Source organism: Ambystoma mexicanum, chromosome 6q (genome assembly GCF_040938575.1).
Source record: "Ambystoma mexicanum isolate Mex_15411 chromosome 6q, UKY_AmexF1_1, whole genome shotgun sequence".
NCBI lineage: Eukaryota > Metazoa > Chordata > Amphibia > Caudata > Ambystomatidae > Ambystoma > Ambystoma mexicanum.
This window is the reverse complement of record NC_090937.1, coordinates 1,597,436,836-1,597,460,049: the sequence shown is the minus strand read 5'-3', so window position 1 is coordinate 1,597,460,049 and position 23,214 is coordinate 1,597,436,836. Positions and strand designations below refer to the sequence as shown.

Genomic DNA, 23,214 nt, shown 5'->3' with positions numbered 1-23,214 from the left:
TGTGCTTGTGCAATTTTCTCAAATATGGGACCGTGCCATATTACGTAATCTGTGCAGGTGCAAACATCAATGACAATTGCACTGGACAGATGCCAGGTTCATAGAATACTGCCCACTTCTGCAGATTTAGCTTCTGTTGTTTGTCGGAGTGGAGGAGGTACCCTGTTGTCACAATTCATCCCCACGCATGTGATTGTTGAAGGCATTCTTCTGGTTAAAGAGGTCAATACTTTAAACACACCGAGCACCAGTATCCTGCTGCTTTATACCCTGTCTGTCTTAGGGTGATTACAAACATGTCAGTCTGGGAGAGGTGAGCTTAAATATTATGAGGAGTAATTGCAGGATAATGAAGATTACCAGTAAACAATCCAGACCTTACCTCTCCATACTTCATCTGCGTCACAGTACTTACTTAGGAAGTTCACCCAATACAGTCAGCGACCAGAGCTGAAAGACTATCCAAAAAAGTCACTGCCAACCCTGAGAAATGTGCTGTCGCGGGATACAGCATAACACAGTCTATGAAATCATATGCAGAGTCTAAACACCAAAATCCATAGAGGAGAAACCAAGAACCTTGAGGCAATAATGTTTAACAAAGGTAAGGGGATAAGCACAGGCCCACTCTCTTACTTATCTCCTAAACGAGAAGACCTTGAGTTTCTGCCGATGAAGCAACCATCCTTAGTATGGACCAATGCTAAGCACATGCTGGTAAAGCAGAATGGGAGAAAGAGTAAGCCAATGTGATGAGGCTCGTCTACCACCTTTTTAGAGGCACAGTCAAGGCCATCTGTGATAACAAAATCCAAGCAGAAAAATTAGCTTTGCATTAAGATACTACTTATACATTATACTGCAGTAAAAAATAAGGCATCATTCAGCAGAATAAACTAAAAAATAAAAACTGAGTTTTCAAATCGGTATCTTTTAATAAAGTTCTTGCACTTTACACCTTCCTCCTTCCCATGCATTTGTGCAATTTGAATGACACCTGGCCTAGTAGGATCGTTTTGTCTGTTCTCTCTTCGTTCCCCCTCCCTTGCCTTGTCGCGCCTTGAAAGACTTGTGTATAGGCGCGTTATAAATGCCTTATATCATACCAGTGCAGATGATGGGCCTCTTATCTTACCTCATTCGGCCTTCACCACTTGGTACAATACTGGGAAGATGCATGCCCTTATTTCAACAGCACATGTTCCCATGTCCATTGTCAATGACTAGTACACCTGCCATTTCTCTCTCATTGTCACATGTCCATTGACCTCATTTATCATTCCATCTCAGTAATACCCATGAAGGGTTATCTGCCGATTTCTAGTCCTAATGCATACTGGTAGCCCCATCCACAAATGCTAATGTCCATGCCTGCACTGATTACTGATGCCACACCCCAACTCCCAACATCAGCACAGCTTCATAGTGTCTGTTAAGATGGATTTCTGAACTCTGACCAGAAGGCCAACTTAGTTTCTTGGAACAGGGTAACCTCTGGACAAGCAAGACCAATCAGGGTATCTATGGCAGGCGGTCAAGACTAAGGGCCTCATCACGAGTTGGGCGCTAATAGCGCCGGCGCTAATAGCCCTACCGCCAAACCCCCCGGTGCTATTAGCGCCGGATTACAGGTTTGGCGGAAGGGTAATTGCCCATTCCCCATTGGCAACAAACTTAGAGAGACCAGAGGTATTATTTTTAACGACCACTAGTAAACAGCCCTCTACCGAAAATGTTGTTTAACATTACACTATTTTTACAGGGTCATTTGCTTCCCCACAATCCTATTGTGATTTTTCCTTTCTTACATATGATTTATACTCATTATATTGTCATATACCATACCAGTTTGTTTCAAAAATATTCATTTATTATTTTTTAGCATATTATTATTAAAAAACTTTTTTTATCTTTTCTGTTATACAATTGTAGAAATCTGTCACAAAATGTATACACAACAAACATCATCTCAATAATTTTCAATTTGAATATGCACATTCAATAACATGTAGTATTTCATTATTTAACAATTATTTAGAAAAAAAATTTCATAGGGATCTGTTATTTGCTCTCCTCTGTCATAAAGAAGTACATCCCAGTCCATAAAACATTTCAATCTATGTTCATATCACCCATGCTTACTCTCATACTGCATTCATACCATACCCAACATGTTTCATTCCTTTCACACTTTCATACAACTCACAAGGAAATTCTTCAGGGGTAGAAAATCTACCACATTTCATTGAAATGCACAATGGTGTTTGTATTCTTATAGGTTTTTCCTAGGGATCAACTGTCAATGAGGTCCCGTTTATCCTTCCATAAAGTCCAACCATCAAGCGGATAGCTGTGGGAAGCAAGTGTGGTATATTCGAATTTTAGTATTCAAATCAACATCCCGGCTTACATTTTTGTTATGTACAACCTGCTACATTAACTAGCAACAACAAGGAGTAGCTTATTCTATTGGCTCCTTATTCACATCTATTAAAAACATCATCTCTCCATCTTATTCAGTACAGGCCACTCGTCAAAATTTCATTCGTGGCAAGCTTTATATTGCTCTTTTTGATTACTCAAAGAGTTATCTCGCGCTATGTATTATCAATATACATTATTATTTGACTTGGATGAGTTTACATAAATTACCTTAATCTTGTCCACTTCTTTGTTTTGTCTTCTTAGTATAGCCCATCTATTTCTCTGTCAACTTTTGTAGGTTACTCTGTTATGTCGACCTGGGTGCTAACTGCCAATTGCAATCTGAGGGGACCACTATGCTCTTCCTCTGTTTAAAAAAAACAGTACTTAATTACCATGGATTTTGTTAGCCCATTTTTCTTTCTTTATTTACTTCCATCCTCCATTAAGTCATTTTGGTATTTCTCATACTGACCTAATATTCTTTTCAATCCGTTTCCTGATTAAAGTGATTGTTTACAGCTCCTGCAGTATTTCTGTCTACTGGCTGGGCCGGGTTAGATCGTCTAGTCATTCCTTTGTACGAAGCACTCCACATCTGTTTTTCTACAATGGAAATGCAAAGCGGGCACAGAGTTTTACTCTTTGGGTGTATGTGCAATCTGATGCACTTCTAATAGCTTTATTACTAAAGCCGTTCTTACCTTGGCATTGTCTTCATGCTCCTGCTCTTTCCAGGCACCGGGCATCAGCTTTCATCCCTTCTTTGCGAACCGTCTCCCATCTTTTCTCACGGCTGGCGTCTCTATCCATTTCTGTTGGTAGCCTGCATCCCTCAATGTTGTCTGTCTTTACTTTTTATAGTTTGCCACTGTCCATGTGACTAATTCGTCACGTGATCCATGGACGCTACGTTAGTCAATCGCCGCCTTCTTTTTTTTTGTGTGTGCATTTACTGCCTTCGGCCCCCTGTTCTCCACACTCAAGGGCTCCGCAATTCAAACCAAACGAAGCAGCCCAACCTCGCGCTCCAGATGGGCGGCGCGGCGCCCGTGTTCACTAAGATCCCTTCACGTGTTTATTGCTCCGTAAGTTATTGTGAACGCTCCTCGTGTTCATTCGTCTTCAGTAATGCCAATAACTATGAGTCTTTAAGTTATACCTGGCTTTGTTCTTGGTCATTCTAAACTCTGCGCCCGAATCGGGTTCCTATGTAAATCATTAATTCATGCTATTTTTCCATCGTTGACATATAATATACAGTTTTCCAGTTTGCTACTGATTTATACGCTGTGCTTGGTGTACCTTTGTATGGACCCTAAAGGCAAGGTTTTTCTTAAATTCTACCATTCGACACATTAGCAACACTCAGGGAACAAATTAAAAATGCCAACCAATATGTTTCTGATTGGTTTAGCTTCTCTAACCCTCACAGGATCATTCTTTTTGTCGTTTAAGAACGCTTTGTAGTAGTGAACACACTGTATATTTCTAATTAGTTTGGCTTCTATAGAACTATCGTGCTCATTATTTTTATCACCTAGAGATGCCTTGGAGTGGTGAAAACAAGATTATAACTCACACTGGAATGGGATGATATATTCCTTATTTAGATTCTGTTAGTATCTGACTCCCTTTGCATTATCGTGTATACTTCTTGGCACACAGTGGTTGCTACTATCCCCATTTCTTCTTTTTCTCGTAGGGGAACTGTGCTGTTTTAATCCATTTACTGAGAGACAGATGAATTGTCATTCTGTTTTCTCATTCAAACCCAATTCTGTGCTTTTAGTTAGGAAAATTAGTTCTTTCTCTTTCCGAGCTAGTTTTCTTCTATCAAGGTTTGAGTCATTTGTTTGCCTCACTGAATATACAATCGACCATCTCAAATCTTCCACTTTGTGTACCATCTCTATAAAGTGTTCCACTAGGGGGGCGGAATGCACTCTGTTTTTATGCAGCTTTTGTGTTCTGTGATCCAAGTCTTAATTTTTCTTTCTGTTTCTGTCTTCCCTATATAAATCTTTTTACAGGGGCACCAGATCACATAGACTACAAAGCTAGAGTTACAATTTGTCAGAACTTTTTATTTCCATGGATTTTTCAGACCTAAATCTATTTCCATTGTTTTATTGGTTTGTTGACAACACACACAGGATCTGCATGGGTAATGTCCCTCTGGTGCCCGCATCCCCCATGTTTCTGTTAGGGTCAACTGTGGTTTAATCTGCTTAGTGATGTCATTTCTCATGATCTGATCTTTTATAGACCTACTTCTTCGGAATGCCATCAATGGTCTCTGTAATGGTACTTTCCCTTTTTGAGAATTCTCCAATTACGATGAATAATCTTCTGTATTCTATTTGAGAGGATGCTGTAAGTGTTAACAAACACTATGTTTTCTTTATTTTTATCTCTAGGGTTTTGTTCGAGAATTGCCTCTCTATTATTGTTGCCAGCTCTCTTCATGGCCCTATTTGTTAGCCTGGTAGGGTAGCCTCTTTTATGTAGGTCTCTTCTCAATCTCTGGGCTCCTTCTTTGTAGTCTGAATTCTTAGTGCTGTTCTTGCTGGCCAAAAGGTCAATTATCTCGTGTGTGAATCGGATGAAAACTTGTATAATGTAATAGAGCATTACGATCAGTGGGTTTTTTGTAAGGTTTCACATACAGTTCTCCCTTCTATGGGTCGACTTTCAAGGTAATTAATCTACACCTTACTTAGATTTTCGGTGAATTTTAGGTGTTGGTTTTGTTGATTAATCCACTCGAAAAACCTGCCAGCGGTGTTCTCTTCTCCTCTCCAGATGATCAGTACGTCATCTATATACCTTTTCCATAATAGTATATTATTTTTGAATGGATTGGTATCATTATAGATGCAATGTTTTTCAAAGGCCTCCATCTATAGATTAGCGATACTCGGGGCCAGGGTAGCACCCATGGCCGTTCCTTGTATTTGCTTGTAAAAAGTGCCATTCGGGAATTCCTCATTCCCCATTGGGCCCATTTACACTATTACCGCCGGCGGATTTCCCGCCGGCGGTAATCGTGGCGAAAATCAGCAATTTTGCCGCAGATTTCCCCCCATCTCAGAGCTGTGGGGAAATCCGCCACAGCCATGATCTGGCAGACCCTTAAATGTGGCGGTAATAGTGCTACCGCCGCATTTAAGTGTTACCGCCAGACTCGTGATGAGGGCCTAAGTCTCAAGAGGGGTGAGGGTGACTGAAAGACCTCAATGAGCACACAAAGCAAGGACACAAATTACTCCAGACAGGTGTTATATTAAAAATATAGACACATTTATTACAAGGCCTTTGTAATATAGACCATGGCAACAAAAATCACAATAATTGAATAAAACCAACACATCACAATCAACACGATATATATACAAGACCAGAAGGGTCTAACGGATTAAGAAGCACAAAATATGTAGACCACCTAGATGTGGAGGAAAACAGGCAGTGCAAGTGATCTTTAGACCCAGTTCCACATCAAGAATACACCTAACTAAGAGGCAGTCCAAGCCCTATGAAGAGAGGAGCCTTATGCTCAATAGTACATGCACACGCTTGTGCCACTGGAAAAAATAGGGTCTCTTCAAGGGTCACTAGCAGCTCAGGAAGGTGGATGCGGTCGATGAAGAACAAGTCCCCACTATTCAAGCAGGATCTCCACTTGCGGGCAGAGGCAAGTTGAGAGTGCGGGATATGGTCGCTATATCGCAACAGCGGTAGAAAAGAAATGGGCTCCTGCGCTAGGGGCCACCGGTTGGGGTATGGACTACTCACCGGTCCCGGACGCAAGCAAACCCAGACTTCGCCAGTTCAGTCCACTTCGCTGGCAGGTTCGAATGTGACAATCAGGACGTCTCGACACTGTGTAGTTTCTTCGGTAGCAGACTTCAGGGTCAAGAGGGTCACAAGTGCAGCAAACTTGCACAGGTCGTTGCCACAGCAGGGCAACACGGTAACCGTGTTTACTCCGGTCCGGGCGCAGTCGTCTCAGTTCAGACCAAGTGTACGAAATTCGGTGTGAGGGTGCCGTGGACACAGAGCAAGCAGTATACCAAGTTTCGAGGGCTTCCTCGAAACCGCAGCAATGACAGAGCAAACGTCCTGCGTAAGCTGGTCAGCCCACTGGTTGGCCCGGGGACACTTCCGAAGAGGCTTACTTGCAGGGTTTGATGAAGGTGCCGAGAATAGTTGGCCCCACTATTCCAATGGGTCGAAGCGCCTTCGCAGACCTTCTAGGACGATCAGATGCAGAGGGGTCTCGCAGGACGACAGCGGGCTCAGGGTGCCAAACCTTCCAGCGGGTCACCAGCGGTTCCTCGACTCGGCTTCTTCGTGTTTGTGTGAACTCAGGACATCGACAGGTAGTGGTTTTTTGGCCTCCTCTTATAGAAAGTTCCCTTCGCGCCAAAACAGAGAGGACCCACTGGGAGATCTCACAAACACTCACTCCAAGCGTGGACCAATCACGGACCACAGTGGTCCCAGGCTTTCAGGATACTCCAGACTCTCTGGCACCAAGGATGTCATCAGACACCCTAGCCCACATCCTGGAGGCACACACACAAGGCATGCAGAAGCCCGCGAAAGCTTTGGGTTTCGCGGGAAAGTGCATGACCAAATAAGGACTGACTCGGGTCGGCTCGACCTGGGGAAGGTAAAGGGGCAAGATGGCCATAGGACAGGACAAAGAACCTCATGGCATGGCCAATTTGGAGCCAGGCCACCTATTCGTGCCAAACACATTAAGCACAGATAACATGGCAAAAAAGGTTCAAAACATAAGATAAATGATAGCTGCCACCAGTCCTGTCCATGACACACCTGCACAGTTCATAATAAGTCCAGCGAGATTTTCTAGGGCCTTTGGAATGACGAGAGACCCAAGGGTGCCATAAAGTAAGTTACATTGCACTCTTGTAAAATGTTGCACAAAAACTGCAACATGAGGAAAGGACTAAGGGAAACGAAGTCTCCCAGTACCGACTGTCTTAAGGGCATGTCAGTTTCCCCATAAGAAGTGAGCGAAAGCCCATAGGATTGCAGCTGAGGGCTGCGCTTCTCTGGAAAAGGTTAGATCAGGGTGTAAAACAGCAGCAAAAAGTTTGGGGCTTGACACATGGAGGGAAAATTACATTCCAATATGAAATCTTTTCTAACACTCGCTCTTCCCAGTCTAAGGACAGGGGGAACTAATCCACCCCTGGATAAGTTTCTTGTTCAGGTCGGTTCAACATTCTGGACAACTCATCAGCATTGCTATGTTGGACACCTGGCCTATGCTCAATAGTGAAGTCAAAGCCTTGCAGATTTATGGACCACCAAAGCAACTTTGGATTCTCTCCCTTCATGTTCATTAGCCACTTTAAGGGCTTATGGTCAGTTTGCACAGTGAAGTGGGTCCCATAGCGGTAGGGCCTCAGCTTCCATATGGCCCACACAACAGAGAAGCATTCTTTCTCTACTGTGGACAATCTGAACTTTGTGTCCTTAAACTGGCGACTAATGAAGCCCTTCTCATCTACCTGTGATAGTACATCTCCTATCCCAGTGTCAGAGGTATCTGTCTGCACAATAAAAGGTCTTTGGTAATCAGGGGGCCTGACACAAGGGGTCTTTTAAGCCATTGAAGGCCTTCTCACACTCTTCAGTCCAAGTTACCTTCTTGGGTTTCTTTGGAGTAGTGAGAGCAGTCAGAGGGGCAGCTATGGTGCCATAGTCTGCCATGAAATTTCTGTAATACCCAGTGAGTCCTAAGAAGGCTCTCACTTGGGTCTGTGAAGTGGGGGTAGGCCAGTCTTGTACTGCTTGTACTGTACTGGGTAGAGGCTGTATCCTCCCTCCACCTACTTCATGGCCAAGGTAAATCACTGAGCCTTTTCCAATCTGGCATTTACTGCCCTGTATGGTCAAGTGGGCCTTCTGAAGAGCCTGTAACACAATCCTAAGGTGTTTCACATGGTCTTCCCAGGTGGCACTGAAAATTGCTATATCATCCAGATATGCAAGACAGAATTCGTCCAACCCATTCAACACATGATTCACAAGCCTCTGGAATGTGGCAGGTGCATTTTTCAACCCAAAAGGAAATACCCTGAACTGGTAAAGGCCCTCTGGAGTTGAGAAAGCTGTCTTCTCCTTGGCATGCTCTGCAAGGGCTATTTTCCAATAGCCTGCAGTGAGGTCAAACGTGCTGAGGTACTTGGAGGTGCCCAAGGTATCCACCAGCTCATCTGTTCTAGGCAAGGGGTGTATATCTGTCTTGGGGACAGCATTCCGAGCCCTGTAATCCACACAGAACCTCAATTCAGAAGTACCTGCTTTTGGAACCAAAACCACAGGGCTGGACCAAGGACTACTAGAGGGTTCAATCACCCCAAGATCCAACATTTTGTTGACCTCTGTCTTAATGTAAGATCGTACTTTGTCTGACATTCTGTATCCCCTACCTTTGGTAGGTACACTGTCTCCTGTGTCTATGTTATGTTTGCACAAAGGTGTCAAACCAGGGGACTGTGAAAACAGGGGGACAAATTACCTAAGCAAACCTTTCACCTCAGCCTGCTGATCAGAAGTCAAGTGAGGGGCCACTCGAACACCCTCAATGGAGTTATCTGAAGGACTGCTTTGGAATAGGTCAGGAAGAGGTTCAGACTCCTCTTCCTCAAGATCTGAAGCCAATGGCAGTGCTGCGATTTCAACTCTTGGGATGAAAGCCTTCAGCCTATTTACATGGAACACTTTTGGAGCCTGTCCAGGCCTTCCAAGGTCCACTGAATAGTTGACCTTACCAGTGTCCAGTCATTATCTCGAAAACAAAATGTCGAATTACAATAATGTCGAAACAATAATGTCGAAAACAAAAATGTCGAATTGTTTTTCTTTTAATTTACATTTTTTTGGGGTTCCGGTGGTAAAAAAAAGGGGTAAAACATAAAAAAAAATTAAAAAAGGGTGGTTGGGGGGGGGGGGAACCCCCCCATTTCGAATAAAAATCAACAAAAAAAAAAAATTCGACATTTTTGTTTTCGACTTTATTTTTTCGACATTATGACTTTCGACATATTTGTATTCGAGATTATGACTATAAACCACTGTGTAAGGGCCGGATCATTTATCCTGTAAAGCCCTAGGCCTTATGGGATTCATGATCAGGACTTTCTGACCAGGTGTAAAGTTAATGAGGGAAGCTTTCTGGTCATACCAATGTTTCACCAGAGCTTGTTCTACCTTCAACTTGTCACTAGCCAGACCCATCAGGGGTACCATCCTTTTTCTGAGCCCTAACACATAGTCCACTACGTTGGTAGTAATGGGGGGAGTGGGCATCTCCCATCCCTCCTTGACTATGGCTAAGGGTCCCCGCACAGGTTGACCAAATAGAAGTTCAAAGGGGCTGAAGCCAACACCCTCTTGTGATACCTCTCGGTAGGCAAACAGTAAGCATGGTAAAAGAAGATCCCATTTTCTTCTTTGAGGTTCTTCCAGAGTCCCAATCATACTTTTCAAAGTCCTGTTAAACCGTTCCACCAGACCATTGGCCTGGGGGGGGGGTATGCGGAAGTAAACTTATAGGTGACCCCACATTCCTTCCACATAGCCTGCATATACTTTGACAAGAATTTGCTGCCTCTGTCAGACTTAACTTCATTAGGGAAGCCAACCCTAGTAAAGATGCCAAGTAAGGCTTTTGCAACTGACTTGGCAGTCACAGTTTTCAATGGGATGGCCTCAGGATACCTGGTGGCATGGTCGACCAGCACCAGGATAAACCTATTGCCTGATGCTGTTTGAGGGTTAAGGGGACCAACAATGTCGATCCCTACCCTCTCAAATGGTACCCCCACAACTGGGAGTGGTACCAAAGTAGCTTGGATTGTTGAACCACTCTTACCAGACAACTGGCAGGACGCACAACTCCTGCAGTGACTTTCAACTTGCACCCCCATCCTGGGCCAGTAGAAGTGCATGGATAACCTTTGCTTGGTCCTCTTAATACCAAGGCGACCAGCAAGGGGCACTTCATGCCCCAGCTGCAGGAGAAAGGGTCTTACAGCAAGGGGAACCACCAACCTCCATTGGTCTCCTTCTGTAGACTCAGTGGGCTCACTGTACAGGAGTCTACCTTCCCAATAAATCCGATGCCTCCCAGGAGAGTCACCCTCAAGCTGGGAGCAGGCCTGTCTCCTTAGGCCTTCCAGAAATGGGCACTCACGTTGGCCTTTACTGAACTCTTCCCTATCAGGACCACCTTCTACTAACAAATCGTTTAGTTCAGGATGGTCATTGGGGTCAAATATTTCAGGCATCACCATCTCCTTGTCAGGTCCGGGTGATTGACCAACTACCTCCACCTCAGTGGTAGGCGAGTTAGGGGGAATATTTTCTTTCCCTCTTTTTACTTTTCTGACTCCTTTAGCCTTGGGTTTCCCCTTTGGCTGGGGCAGGGCATTGGTCTTGGCCAGTGGTGCCCTCGTTTGAGACCTTGTGCAGGGTCTGTCAGCAGTGTCTCCCACAAGCCCTAAAGCTCGGAGATCATTGCCCAACAAGACCTTTCCTGGGACACTCCTCTGAATGCTCACTGGAATCCTGACGGCTGTACCATTGATAGTAAGATTTACAGGTATTACTGGGAACATGAGAGGTGGGCCGGCAGCCAATTTAGTGGGCATCAGAGTAGCTCTGGCAACTTCCTCTGGGTCTACCAAGGTAGGATCCACTACAGTTCGACTGCACCCACTATCCCTAAGAGCTGGAGTATCTACTCCATTGATCAGCACACTATCCTTAAAGTAGTGCTTGGTGTTATCTGGAATCGTAGCATAAGCCTCTGAAGACTTTAGGCTCCCAGGAACCCAGGGAAACTAAAACTACATCAGCTTCTATCCCACTGGGGAAGGAGTCTGAGGAGAAGGATGCTCCGGTAATCTCTTCTTCCTCGTAGGAGGAGAGGGCCAGATTAGCAGAGTGGATCCCCAAGGTTTTGACCTTACATCTGGGATCCCCCTTCCCGTGGTCAGTCGCTCCACAAGCAAAACAAGATCCATTGTATCTGTTCACATAGGGAGGCTTACTATAACCAGAGTTCTGTTTCGGAGGCTGACCTCCACTACTGTGTGAGTTCTTGTTACGCTCACCTGGTATCCACAGGGATGCCACCCAGCCGGGTTACTCGCTGGTATGCTTCTCAGCTTTGCCCAGATATGGTCTGCGGGGAAGGTTCTGCCTGAAAATACAGGAGGACTGTGTTCAAGACTGACCAACTGGGGTAAGTATCCTCCCTCCACCCCCGTATGATTTCAGTCCCTCTGGCGCCCTCTCCTCACCTTGTGGTAGAATTAGGCGTGCTCTCCGTCCTGCCTTCTTTGCAGGGGCGCGTTGTCTTTCATGGGCGAGTGCGGTCCAGCTGTTCTCAGTAGCTGCGAGTGTTTGCGAGTGTTTAAAGATGAAGACTGCAGGTAAGATGCTGCTGCTAATTATGTTCCTTTTGTCTCCTTGCAGGTTCTGCTTCTCCGAGGTTCGAGGGAATAGCTGGACACGGTGAGCGTCAAGTTGCAAGCTGCAAAGTAACGTGAAGCGTGTGGTCTTGCTTGGGTGTGGTTTAAATAGCCCCAACAAAATAGTCCAGGTAAAGTAGTCCCTAGGCTGCCACACCCAAAACACTAGACCTCATAGCTTGGTTCTTAGGAACCAAGCTATGTGGTTGCCTCCATGTTGGCTGACAATACTATAAAGTAGTTCCCAAGCACATGGTGTATGAGCCTGGCGCCACAGGCGCCAGGACTGGCCCCATGCGGGCTTTTGAAGAGGATGCCAGGCTCTACAGGCCCGAGTCCTGACTCCACCTGGCCAATGGGTTTGCCAGAGGGGGTTTTGGGCGAGGGTCGTGACAGTTCTCTTGTGTCTTACCCTTATTTTTCTTTTTGTGGCCCTTTTGGGAAGAAGATTTATCAGTTTCCCCACCCTCTTTATCTTTGGACTTTTTCCCTTCCTCCTGCTTACCAGGATGAGTCTTCTCCTTATGGGTCACTCGATGTGACATCCATAAATCTGCTGCAATGGCTAGCTTCTTAGGCTCTATCTCCTTTGAATCGTCCAAATGCTGCTTAAGCTCAGGGGAAGAAGATATAAAAATATGTTCCAGCATGACAAGACTTATCATACCTTCGAAGGTAGACACCTTATAACCTTCGACCTAGCCAGTCAAGTTTTTTAAGGATTCAGTTACATAAGATACCCAAGTACCACCTTCTTTTTTCTTATACTCTCTGAATCTTTTTAAGTATTGGGCAGGAGTCTTTACAAACTTTAAGATTAGAGTTTGCTTCAACATTACAAAATCTGCTCTCTCAGCTTTCGACATTTCCATAATGGCACTGCAGCCAGAATGGGGTAGTCTGCTAAGTAACCAGGCAATTTTATCAGCATTGTCAACTTGTTGAACTTCACATGCATACTCAAACGTATTCAGCCAGTCCATAATGTCATTCTTTTCGTCATACACACTGAGCAGATCTTTTGGAAACCTTGGATGAGAAGAGGCCCCCGACCCATGTGCAGGACCCTTGGATCTATTGGCAACTTGAAGCTTGGCCAGTTCCAACTGGTGATCCCTGTCTTTTTGTTTTTTCTGCCTGCTCTATTTTTAGTTTGGCCATGTTGAACTCAAGCTCACTTTGCCTAAACAGCAGCTCCTGTTTCTTGAATTCAAGTATGGCCTCCCCATCAGCACTGTCAGAGGAAACATTCGACATTACATCGCTGTGGATCAGGGCAGCGGTAGAACCATCAGTTCTACCAGTGAGAGCAGCCCCACCTCCTTCTGCACTGTCCTCGGAAGCTATAGCTCTAAGCTGAGCTTCTTGCCAGTCCATGATTCTCTGGATCATTTTTACTTTTGTGCCTTGAGAGGAACCACCTCTCTCAGCACACATCTTTCTTAATGTGTTCGATTTCGAAGCATTTAAAGTTAACAAGGAACTTGTTTCCATACTGTTAGGTAGGACTATGGCCTTTTAAAAGTTATACTACAACACTTCACTATGTGTCCTGGTAGGAATAACTCGAAATGCCTTTGCTCGTGCGCAACACTGGATTCCTTCAGTCCTATCCCACCGCTGTGCACCAATTTGTTAAGATGGATTTCTGAACTCTGACCTGGAGGGGCAGAGGTTCAGAAGGCCAACCTAGTTTCTTGGAAAAGGGTAACCTCTGGACAAGCCAGACCAATCAGGGTTGCTATGGCAGGCGGTCAAGACTAAGTCTCAAGAGGGGTGAGAGTGACTGAAAGACCTCAATGAGCACACAAAGCAAGGACACTTACAAATTACTCCAGACAGGTGTTATATTAAAAATATAGACACATTTATTACAAGGCCTTTGTAATATAGACCATACCAAAGAATCACAATAATACTGAAGTAAACCAACACATCACAATCAACACAATATATATACAAGACCAGAGGGGTCTAACGGATTAAGAAGCACGAAATATATAGACCACCTAGATGGGGAGGAAAACAGGCAGTGCAAATAATCTTTGGACCCAGTTCCACATCAAGAATACACCTAACTAAGAGGCAGTCCAAGCCCTAGGAAGAGAGGAGCCTTATGCTCAATAGTCGAGGCAAACGCTTGTGCCACTGGACAAAATAGGGTCTCTTCAAGGGTCAATAGCAGCTCAGGAAGGTGGATGCGGTCGATGAAGAACAAGTCCCCACTATTCAAGTAGGACCTCCACTTGCGGGCAGACGCAGGTTGAGAGTGCGGGATAGAGTCGCTATATCACAACAGCAGTAGAAGAGAAATGGGCTCCTGCGCTAGGGGCAACCGGTTGGGGTATGGACACCGGTCCCCGACGCAGGCAGACCCAGACTTCGCCAGTTCAGTCCACTTCGCTGGCAGGTTCGAATGCGACAATCAGGACGTCTCGACACTGTGTAGTTTCCGCGGTAGCAGGCTTCAGGGTCAAGAGGGTCACAAGTGCAGCAAACTTTCACAGGTCGTTGCCACAGCAGGGCAACATGGTAACCGCGTTTACTCCTGTCCGGGCGCACTTGTCTCACTTCAGACCTGGGAATGCCAAGTGTACGAAATTCAGTGTGAGGTTGCCGTGGACACAGAGCAAGCAGTATACCAAGTTTCACTGACAGAGCAAACGTCCTGCGTAAGCTGGTCAGCCCACTGGTTGGCCCAGGGACACTTCCTAAAAGGCTTACTTTCAGGGTTTGATGAAGGTGCCGAGAATAGTTGGTCCCACTATTCCAATGGGTCGAAGCGCCTTCGCAGACCTCTAGGGCGATCAGATGCAGAGGGGTCTCGCAGGATGACAGCGGGCTCAGGGTGCCAAACCTTCCAGCGGGTCACCAGCGGTTCCTCGACTCGGCTTCTTGTTGCAGGATACTTGGCTCCTTATCCTTTGTTCGTGTGAACTCAAGTGATCGACATGGTAGTGGTGTTTTCGACCTCCTCTTATCCAAAGTTCCCTTCGCGCCAAAATGGAGAGGACCCAATGGGAGATCTGCTCACAAACACTCACTCCACACGTGGACCAATCACGGACCACAGTGGTCCCAGGCTTTCAGGACACTCCAGACTCTCTGGCACCCAGGATGTGTATTGGGAACAGACATCTCAGCCCACATCCAGGCGGCACACACACAATGCATGCAGAAGCCCGCAAAAGCTTTAGGTTTCGCGGGAAAGTACATGACCAAATAAGGACTGACCTGGGTCAGCTCGACCTGGGGAAGGTGAAGGGGCAAGCTGGCCAAAAGACAGGACAAAGAACCTCGTGGCATGGCCATTTTGGAACCAGGCCACCTATTTGTGCCAAACGCGGTAAGCGCGGATAACATGGCAAAAAAGGGTTCAAAACATAAGATAAACGATAGCTGCCTCCAGTCCTGTCTGTGACACACCTGCACAGTTCATAATAAGTCCAGCGAGAGTTTCTAGGGCCTTTGGAATGACGAGAGACCCAAGGGTGCAGTAAAGTTACATTGTACTCTTGTTACATGTTGCACAAAAGCTGCAAAATGAGGACAGGACTAAGGGAAATGAAGTCTGCCAGTACTGACTGTCTTAAGGGCAAGTCAGTTTCCCCATAAGAAGTGAGCGAAAGCCCAGAAGAATGCGGCTGAGGGCTGCGCTTCTTTGGAAAAGGTTAGACCAGGGTGTAAAACAGCAGCAAAATGTTTGGGGTTTGACACAATGAGAGAAAATTACATTAAAATATGAAATCTTTCCTTACAGTGTCAGCAGTCATATCCAAAAACAGTGTTTTTATATAGTGTGAGGGTTTGCTGCCACACACCTGAGCCACTGAGTTGAAACTGCAGCTACCGAGTCTAGTACGTTACTATAATATGAAAACAGAACTGCTAGTAGAAACCTTTCATGTTCATTCCAATGCAAAATTAATTTCTGTAATCTAGCAAAACAAAGGCAGGATTGTTGGAAAATGTTGGGAAGGAAATTAACCTTGCCCCCAGTTGGCGCTTTAGAGTGAGGCAAGTCCCATCGATAGACGTGCGATGTACCGGGGGGAGAGGGACGTGCTAAGAAACCCTGCACAAACACAAAATTGCATGAATTGTCGATGTATAGACTTTGTGTGCGCATATGAAGAGACGCCATTTTGTAATTATGTTAGAGACACTCAGTCCTGCATGGCCGCGCGGTGAACGTAGGCTTGTTGGAGAAACCTGAACAGGCCCAATTGCTGATGGTAGAAAGACCTGCGTTGCTAATTCCTACAGAAGTTCCCCTTTGTTCCTTCCTGTTGCAATTACTTGTTATCCTGAAAAGGAATGTGTTCTACAAGGCCTCAAGACAGCACCAGGCTCCTCGCTTCGCCCATTCATCACAGCCAAGTCACCAGCAGGCCTCCAACCCCAACCCGCCATGTGTAATGGCACCCACAACTGATCCAGTCCAAGATGCCTGAATTCTGCGATAGAAGATGGCCTCAGACCACCAACTATAAAACCAGTGGTCATACAAGATCTGAACGAACACAACCATTTCACCATATTCCATAATGACACACTTTGTAGTACGAGGTACAGGGAGGAATAAATTATAAGCCAAAGCCAGGGTGGAAGCCTTGGGTGCGGAGAGTGCGTTATGAACTGAGCAAAGAATGTGTGGGTCAGCATGATCGTGTTCCTCACCCTGTGCCAGTCCCAGAGTTTCCCAGGTGCATGCCATAATGATAGAGGAGCATTATCTTGCAATAGTAACTCTGTAATAGCAACTTACGAGGAGCATGACCTTCATTCCCTGGAGAGATGAGCCCGGCTGACCCCACATGAAGAAAGACGGACGGACGAGGCTGGGACCAATCGCTGCCCGGCATCCCCTATGGAACAGGCCCATGTATAGGGTCTCACCAACCAGCCACGCGGGTGTCTACTGTAAAGTGATGACGATGTGTTACCTTATAAGCTTCTGCTTGTATTCATTTTCTGCAGAATGTTCTCGAGCAGCAGAGTTCTTTGCTTGCACCCTTATTTTTGTTTGACTAAACCTTGTTATTCTTGCAATAAATCTCTCAGCCTTTTTTCCCTAGCGGGTTTGTGAAAAATGTCAATTAAATAACATAAATAAAAGTCTGAGCCATTAAGTAGTTGGTATGGATTACAAAGAGAACCCACTTCTTTTATTAATATATATATTTTCTATTTCAGGTTTACTGGTAAAGGATATGCCTTCTTCTGTCTCGCCGCTCCCCTTCCTGGCCCAGGTTGTCTTTCAAAGGTAGGTTCAGGTAAGTGTGGTTATTGTCCTTTAATGTCTTTTCCCTCTTCCTTGGTCTTTTCTCTTTTCTCTTCTTTTCTTTAACAGTCTATATATATATATATATTTCTCCTTTCTTATTGTCGGTTCTGTGGTCTTATTCTTGATTCCTGGTCTTTTATCATCCTTTATTTCTCAGCAACTCGGTAAGTCTTATGTACGATGTATCGCGTTGATTCCCTCTCTTAGTAGACTGTAATTCTTAGAGGAATATCCCTTTAAACTCTGGACCACTTCCTTTTCTTACAAGAGGGGACACTTGATCAGCTTCTCTATGTGTCAACCTTTTGTTTAGTGTTATTTGCTTGACTCTGTGCTGGTTAGCGCTCCCTTTCTCGTAGAAACTTTTCCTTTCATCCAATAAACATCGAATGTGAAATGCCTGTGATTACATGTGTTTCTGTTCAGCAACAGTGCTTCTACAGTAAACTCCTAACAACGACAACGGTCGTTTTCATCCATTAACTTTCCTTATCGATATACGCTACAGTGTCAGTTTCATTAAAGTCCGTAGTACAGCGACAACGATTGCTTCATCTAATGAATTTGAGTTCGATAAACACTACAGTGACAATTTCATTATGTTCGCCAACGGCAACGGTCGCTTTCATCTGCTGAACTTCGGTTCAATAAACACTACGGTGTCAATTTCATTACATTCGTGCAGCGGCAGTGGTCGCTTTCATCTGGTGAAATTCGCTCTCAATAAACGCTACGGCGTCAATTTCATTAGGTTCGTGTAGCGAGTCATGCTTAATCCCTCAGTCATCACGGCTCCATTACACTCTCTCAGTCCAAGCCGGACCACGTACCTTCTAATAGAAGCCCCGATGACTTTTTCCTGTCATCGATTAATTTCATTTCACTCGCGTTCATATACGCGTTACTTAGAAACAGTTTCCCTCGCTTCAGGCCTGTGATTGGTAGCAGTCATTGACTTTTTGCGGCGGCAACGGCCGTCTCATATTTATCTTGCTCTCTCTCTCTCTCTCTCTCTCTCGGCGAGCTGAACGCCACAATAAGTCATTGGCTTGTCATGACGAACGACCAATCCACTTTTCTTGTGATACGTAGCTTCCTCACAAGGCGGTTCAGCTTTAACAGGATAACAGCTGATATTTGTCAAACCTCCTTCAGTTAGTATGCCCAGCTATAACCGTTGTTCTCCGGCTCTGACTCAACAACGCCTGTTCCCTAGACAACCAAGAGAAGAGCTAAACATTAGAGGAAAGTCCATACATGCAGGACTTCCTGTATTTGTAACCTAGGCATTAAGTCTGTAATTTGCAGACACACAGTTATCTGATAGAGGAGCATTATCTTGCAATAGTAACTCTGTAATAGCAACTTACGAGGAGCATGACCTTCAGTCCCTGGAGAGATGAGCCCGGCTGACCCCACATGAAGGAAGACGGATGGACGAGGCTGGGACCAATCGCTGCCCGGCATCCCCTATGGAACAGGCCCATGTATAGGGTCTCACCAACCAGCCACGCGAGTGTCTACTGTAAAGTGATGACGATGTGTTACCTTATAAGCTTCTGCTTGTACTAATTTTATGCAGAATGTTCTCGAGCAGCAGAGTTCTTTGCTTGCACCCTTATTTTTGTTTGACTAAACCTTGTTATTCTTGCAAGAAATCTCTCAACCTTTTTCCCTAGCGGGTTGTATTCTTTCTGGCGTGAGCATACAGGGGTGTGCTTTCAAAAGCACACATTTAACTGCTATGAATGTCTGTTCTGCTTCTTTACACTGTGGAGTGTTTAATTATGTTGCAAGGGTGTGTCCAGCGCTGCATATCCTCATGTCCATTGTCATTAGAATCCTATCATACCAAAAGGTTTTTGCATCTGTGTAACACTGGTGGGTTGGGAAACCTTTTGTGTTGCTTTAGTGCGGTTGGTGGTTGACAGACAGTGTCCTCAAACAATGACTAACTAGGTAATTTTCAATATATATAATAAAATGTGTGGCCTTTCTAGGCTAATAAAATGAGTGATTCCCATGTATCTTATTTCCAAACATCCTAAGTGGGTGTATCTTATAAAAGACCATCCCCATATTGTACCAACACAGATTTCCTGGCAAATGTTATGCCATTTAAATCCTTTTTCATCAAATGTGGGATCGATGTGTATGCGGAAGCGTTGTCCCTGTGTACTGTAACCTTCTTTATGAAAAGGCATCTGTGCGCACAGCAATGGACAAAGACACAGAGCAGAGGTCTAGAACAGTGAAACATGTAGCTGAGTGTGTAATGACTACTTTGGAAGATGGTAGAATTTCTGAATTAACTGTACAGTGGTCCTGCAGAAAGAAATACGTATTCATTCTAGGTTTCTGTTATGTATTAGCTCTGTTGTTTCCAGATCAGTACTGATGGATCATTCCATAAGTAACATTCTACATGGAGTTCCCAGCATTGGCTGTGGAACCTCTTGTTGTCTGTACTTCTAACCTGAGTCTCTACAGCTGAATTGATGCTGGGAGCTGAGAGGCTTGGGTGTTCGTGAGGACCTTGCTACTCACAGTCTGGACTCGTTATTTACAATAAAGCAAACTTGCAGTTTTAATGAAAGCTGACTCGTGTCACCTTTCATTATAGTGGAGACAATGATGGGATAGGCAAGTGGGTTGTCCGGGATTTACGCAGTTCAGTAAAGTAAAGGAACATCAAGGGAGGTAGGGTAGTACCTCCTTTGGGTGTAAGAAAATAAAATACTGCAAGCTGGTCATGAGGGCCATAAAGGCATGACCAAGACCAAAGGTCGGTGCAGTGTGACTATTGATGGTCTGGCATGGATTCGGATGTTGAAAAAATGGTCAATGAATGCAATGTGTGGCGTGATACTGAAATGCCATGAACCGGTTCTAGTCATTAAAACTGCTGGAATGTCACACCTCACCTTGGGAGTCTGTGGCGTTGGATATAGGAGGTCCTCTTGATGGTGACAGGGGGTGCAATATTCCTGTTCTAAGGGATCTCTGCTCAAAGTGAGTAGCGACCCAGGTGGTGAGGGAGGCTGAGTCCAAAGCAGTGGTTGAACACTTGGATATGGTTTTCCAGACTAGAGGGTTCCCCAGTAGGTTACTGAAGGAAAATGTGGTTCAATTAACATCAAAGGATGTAGAGTGTCTTCTTTTTTTTTAATTATCATTTGGTTTTCAACTTAAACCTTAGCTATAAACTGATACAAATCAAAACAAACATTTAAGAAAAATGTAATTTACTACTAAATACAGAATCTCAATCTTCAAAATTCTTCGCACACAGCCACCTCGCCGGGAGCACCCTTTACATTTTGTCAGCTCTCCTGAGGGTGATCAAAATTTTCCAATTTGCTCACTCTTCGAAATGGATGCTCCCCTTTCTTCCAGCCATATTTTAGATTAGGTTTATTTGGCCCCTATAAATTCAAAAATGTCTTTCACAAAGGCTAGAAGAGCCACCAAAGTCAGCGAGTTTTGAGTGCTTGACATCAGTCTCCCGCTCCACTCTTCCACCATCAGAGTTGTACATTTACAGAAGTGCTTATTCAGCCATTTTGTTCGAAGCTCATTGCAACCATATATTTATAACGTAAGATGAAATAAAGATTCTTGGTCATAGTCACGCAATCGACACTGGTAGTCCTGTGTCTCCGGCGGACTTCTGCTTTCCAAGACTTCCTTAGTTGGATAAAGATTCATCCTCACCCTCAAAAAGTTGTCCCATTTTAATTTACAAGGAAATTTGGACATGTAATGTGGGAGAGAGCCTCTTGCTCTTACATCCTTAAGATTATTGCCATGAATCTTTGAATTTGCTCTCACCTCCAGTGATTGAATCCAGTCCAGATCATATAGTTTTCTTTTGTCTCTGGCTGGCCGTCCCCCAATGATTTCACTGTTTCTCCTAGAGCGGTCAAAATATCCATACACAATGAGCACCAGGCTTTCAGTAAGGCTTCCGAAGGACTCACCAGGCTTGGCCAATGGCAGCCAAACCTCCTTCCCTCCCTTCTCCACCACATTTCCTAAATAATGAGAGGGTTTTCCACACCCTAATTGAATAAAGAGAATTCAGCCCCAGTTCGGCTCTTATCACCTGAATAGGGACACAATTCAGTAGGCGTAACACCCTGCTCCAAAAGATGCCCTCCAGTTTTCCACACAAGTGCTGAGAGTGACAACGAAGTTTCCACCCCGTAGATCAAAATCGGGGTCACCTTTAATCGGAAAAAATCAATATCTGTTCTTAATGATAATGGCTTGAGCAGCTAGGTTCTTTGTTTTGCTCTGCAACACCTGTTCCCTTTGCATATCAGCAATGCTATCATTTAGGCAGAGGCCAAGGTAGGTGAGTGCCGAGACCTCAAGGATTAGGACCTCCCTTCTTCTTCCTTTTCCCAAAGGTTAGGATTCTTGATATTTTGACATTCATCCTCAGTCCATTTAGTTCCACATGCTTTTCTAGAGCATTCAGCTGGCTTTGATACCCTACCTTGGTCCAATCGAGTAGGATCAGGTCAATTGCGTAGAGCAGTCTTCCAATTTGAACACCTGCCAGTGAAGGTGGAAAACATCTGACATTAGCAAAAGCGTCTTCCCTGTTTGAAATAAACAAATCAAAGACGGCTGGAGCCAAAGGACAACCTTGTTTCAACCCGTTACGGGTTCTAATAGGAACAGTCAGGAGGCTCCTTCAGTCTAATCTCACACATAGTCACGTCCCGGAGTGTAATCATTTCAATGCTTCACCTATGTCCGTCGGGCAGCCCCAATTTTCCAGTTTTAACCTCAACCCCTGGTGATCTATGGTACCAAAGGCTTGCGTCAAGTCAATTGAAGCCACGTAAAGTACATTCCCATTTCTTGCCTTAGCCTTTGTCTTAAGGACTTTAAGGATGAAAATGTTGACCGATGTTCCCACACCTTTAATAAATCTTGTTTGCCAAGGGTCATAGTGGTGTGTTGAGAATGCCCAATTAGAAAGGGCTTTAAGAAGCAATGCTGCATAGATTTTGCCACTTAAATCCAAAAGGGCGATGGGCCTATGATTACCTGCTATCGCCCTTTTTGAAGATCGGCGCAATGGTTGCGCTTGTCCACGATATCTGTTTTTTTTTGGACTTCTTAATGTGTTCAAACCGCCGCTCAAGTTCTGTGGCCCAAAATTCAGGATCTTCGTTTGATGTAAATTTGTCATACCGTCGGGGCCGGCCGCTCTAGAGTTGGTTTCCCTGAGAATCAAAGCATATATATCACTCTGGGACGTAGAGAAGGACCATTTTCGCCCTGTGCCCAATGCAATTTGAAGTAGACTCTCTATAGGGCCATCAAAAACCGATTCGAAATGGCGCTTCCATTTTTCCGCCGATATTAGGTTAAGTAGCATAGCTTCTTGAGGGGCCAAGAGATGATTAATCAACCTCCACATCTCTGCTGTATTTTTTGAGGAGATATGAAGCAACATACTTTCAGCCTCCCGCTGAAATATCTGATGTTTGTGGGAACTGAATCCAACACTTAAAGACTTGTTTAAGCCACCATGCTTGTTCCTTGGCTTCCATTGTTTGGCTCCTGGAGTTTAATCTTAACTCTTTATCCAAAGCTTGTTTCCTCTTGGCTACTTCAAAGTCGTATGTATGTCGCATTGTAAATCTGACTTTAATCACTGACGAGGGCCTAGGGTCAAAGCCTTTGAATGCCACTTGGGGAAGGTGCTGAGTGGCTAACAATTTACTGGGCGCGTTGGGTACAGATGGTCTTAGCGTCAGCCTGTTTCTTCCTGGCTCAATTTCCAAGTTGGCCCTTTGACACTTAAGAGTTATAACTTGCCACTTTGTTATTGTTAAAACCACAATGCTATGGTCACTTTTGCCGGTCTTCCGAATCTCCAGATTTAATAATTCAGAGAAGAATAGCTCAGAGGCGAAAACATAATGAAGAACGTTCGAGTCACAGCCCCTTTGCCAAGTTAAGCTTGGA

General features: G+C 44.7%; 1 long non-coding RNA gene across 9 annotated transcripts in view; it reads left to right on the top strand.

The window, feature by feature from the left end:
* LOC138516882 (uncharacterized) overlaps positions 1 to 23,214 on the top strand; it is a 215,808-nt gene that overhangs the window by 93,474 nt on the left and 99,120 nt on the right. For 5 of the 9 annotated variants that reach the window (XR_011282326.1, XR_011282327.1, XR_011282320.1 and 2 more), the window contains exon 3: positions 17,136 to 17,205. This is a non-coding gene — a long non-coding RNA (uncharacterized lncRNA). Of the gene's footprint in view, positions 1 to 17,135; positions 17,216 to 23,214 lie in introns of all 9 variants that reach the window. The other 4 variants (XR_011282325.1, XR_011282323.1, XR_011282324.1 and 1 more) reach the window with 1 other exon arrangement.